The 2926-nt window shown below is 27.2% G+C and overlaps 1 long non-coding RNA gene across 1 annotated transcript; it reads right to left on the bottom strand.

Moving 5' to 3' along the window:
• Positions 1 to 582: 582 nt before the first annotated feature.
• On the bottom strand, positions 583 to 2492 carry LOC126737943 (uncharacterized). The gene is made up of 2 exons (XR_007661172.1): positions 2338 to 2492; positions 583 to 1483 (listed from the first exon to the last, which is right to left on the bottom strand). It is a non-coding gene; the product is annotated as an uncharacterized LOC126737943 (long non-coding RNA).
• Positions 2493 to 2926: the final 434 nt, after the last annotated feature.

Genomic DNA, 2926 nt, shown 5'->3' on the forward strand with positions numbered 1-2926 from the left:
CGTCATCAATTTTTTTCCAAGATGTATATAGAAAAATGAATAATTATATATGAATTTATATAGTAAAAAATATATGAATTGAAAAAATGTAGCTGTAGTCATCACAACGTTCAACTATTTTTTAAATATCAAGCAAAAGATTTAGTTCGGCTATTCAAAGCATCTTGGCTGAAAAAAGAAAATAGTCATCATCAGGAAAAACCTTAAAGGAGAGACGGGTGAAACCAAAATTTTATAAAATGCTTTACCTATATCAAATAAATACTATATATTAATATACTCATATTTTCTTTAAAGAATGTATATCGCTTTTTTTATATAAAAGCAAGGAAAATGGGACATCATTATACCGATAATATAAATAACGTAAAATGAGATTTAAGCAAATCATTATTTTTGATTTTTTGATATTTCTGATTAAATTTATTATATATTATAAGTATGTCTATCGTAAGTATCATAAAAACTGGATTAATCGTTCCGCTATTTAATTTGTAATTTTGACTAACTACTAAAACCATATTTTTCTATATTTTACAAATACTATTTTAAAGGGTTATTAGTACATTGAAAATTACCTAATACAAGTTGGTATTTGTATATTTCTTTACTAATAAACAATATACTAGATAAAAAATCTAATGTAAAAAATGCTATGAATCCATACCTAATAAATAACAAAATCTAAATTATATGATCACTTATTTACAATAATACATTTTATACAAAAAATACCTTAAAAGTGCATTCTACGCTATCAGATTCCACAAAATGAAAATCTTCAGTTTGTACCGAAATCTCAAAACTCTCACCCTTAATCAAAAAAAGCTTCTCTGATAAAAGCTCTAATTGTCCAAATTCTTTGGCTCCTTTACAAACAAACCTCAAAAATAATTTGGCAAAAGCAAAACAACTTATATCACTAATACAATTAAATCGCAATGATAAAGTTCGATTTTGTTTCTGGAACGCTATTGTAACAAATAAAAGATGATTTAAAAAATCACATAGCGCGGTATCTTGAAAATTATTGCAAGTCCTCAGCACTAGCCTTGCTTCTCTTGAAAAATACTTTTTATGAAACGTCTTAAAGTGGTTCACCATTTGACAACCCACACCACTAAATCTACACAACGCGCACCGAATCTTTTTAAAAACACAATTTTCTTCGTGGATCTCTATATCTTCCAGTTTAAAAGTTTCTCTGCAGCCCTCGTAGTTATTTATACAAGGGAATGTAGATAAGTAACTCATATATCCGAGCAATGCTATGGGAATGTTATAAACAGCATCCAAGTTTTCAAGTAAACAAAAAGGCTTTTTTGATGTTCTTGGATATTTTTTACGTAAGCATCGTCCGCATATTTTAAATCCATTAGGAAGTACACAAACGGGCAAGACTGTGAGGTAGCTGTAGCAGTTTTCACATACTAAGGTGTCGAGGATTTTTGATGGGATAATAAGCTGAGAGCGGTCCATGTTTCTGAAAATAATGCTTAATATAGATAAAAGTAAATGGTTTTGCTTTGGTAATTAAACAAGATTGTTTTAACTATTTATTTAAAATATTATTCATACTAAATACAGGAGAAGACTTTCTTAATATATTCTTTATTATATATTCTCGTTTTCAAACAAAATAACCGTATACAGTGACCGCATAAATTCGATAAAAACGCTCGGATCCGTCGATTTTGAAATAAATACATAAAATTTAAAAAATATTTTTTTTTACTTTATTTTCCTTTAAAGTCATGAATTGTGGCAAGTTAGTTGGCTTTGTGTTACACATCGTATATCATTGAAAAGAGTATTACCTGGAGATATTTTTAAAACTACCTGAACATCTTGATAGATTTTAGTTTTTTTTGCGTCAAGTTAAAGTTGCCTTTCATAACTTTTTTTGCTACTTGTATTAACTTTTTGAGCTCAAAACAAATTATTTCTGCAGTATTTGTACTTGATATTGATTTTTTTAGATTCAAGATTTATTACAGACTAAATACAAATGTAAAAAAAAACGTGAAAAATATGCGGAAAAAATTTAAAGATGTCAAAAGGCATAATTTTTTGAAAAATCCTGAAAATAACACAAAATCAATTATATAAAAAAACCCGAGACTTTTAGAACACAAGTTTATTAAGAAAATATCTTCTATCTGAGCCTATCTATATGCCCACCAAGTTTGGCTAACCCTCCACCAAACACCCTGTATATAAATATGTTTGTTATATATGGTTTGATTGATTCGTAGAAATTTTTAACTTTTGTTATATAAATCTGTTAAATATGTTACAATGCTATAGTTTTAAATTCCAAATATATTTACTACTTACATTTATATCGAAAATCAGGCACCATCTAACCAAGAAGAAACAAAAACACGCACTGCATTCATCACGTATTAATCCTCCTTTATTTACCAAAATCCAATCTGTATAAACAAAAAATTTTCTGACCTTATACAATAAATCTGTTTACAAAGGACAATGTAATAAATTAGAGGCAACAACAAAAGTGATCTTGTTTTTATCTCAGTTATTGAACCGGTTTTATTTTTATCGTTTATATGGGAGGTTACCAAAACAGATTAAAATACAAATTTTAATTTTCAATGAAACATCTGCTGAGAATTTTAAAAAAACGTATGTGTGGAGGGTAAGCTAAAATCAGGAAGACATATGCAATAAAAATCTCTTTATATTCATTTATAGTTACATATTTTGTTGGGTATTACGTCACTATTTAAATAATTATCAAAAAAATACTATCTTTAATTAAATAATTTATCTTTTGAAGAAGAAGAAGAAAATAGACTTGAACTCTAATTTAATCTAGACCCAAAAATTCAATACAATAATTTACTCGAAATATGACAGATTTTTTTTTAAATACTGAGGAGCTAACGTTTTATCTATAGACCTC

This window comes from Anthonomus grandis, chromosome 1 (genome assembly GCF_022605725.1).
Source record: "Anthonomus grandis grandis chromosome 1, icAntGran1.3, whole genome shotgun sequence".
NCBI lineage: Eukaryota > Metazoa > Arthropoda > Insecta > Coleoptera > Curculionidae > Anthonomus > Anthonomus grandis.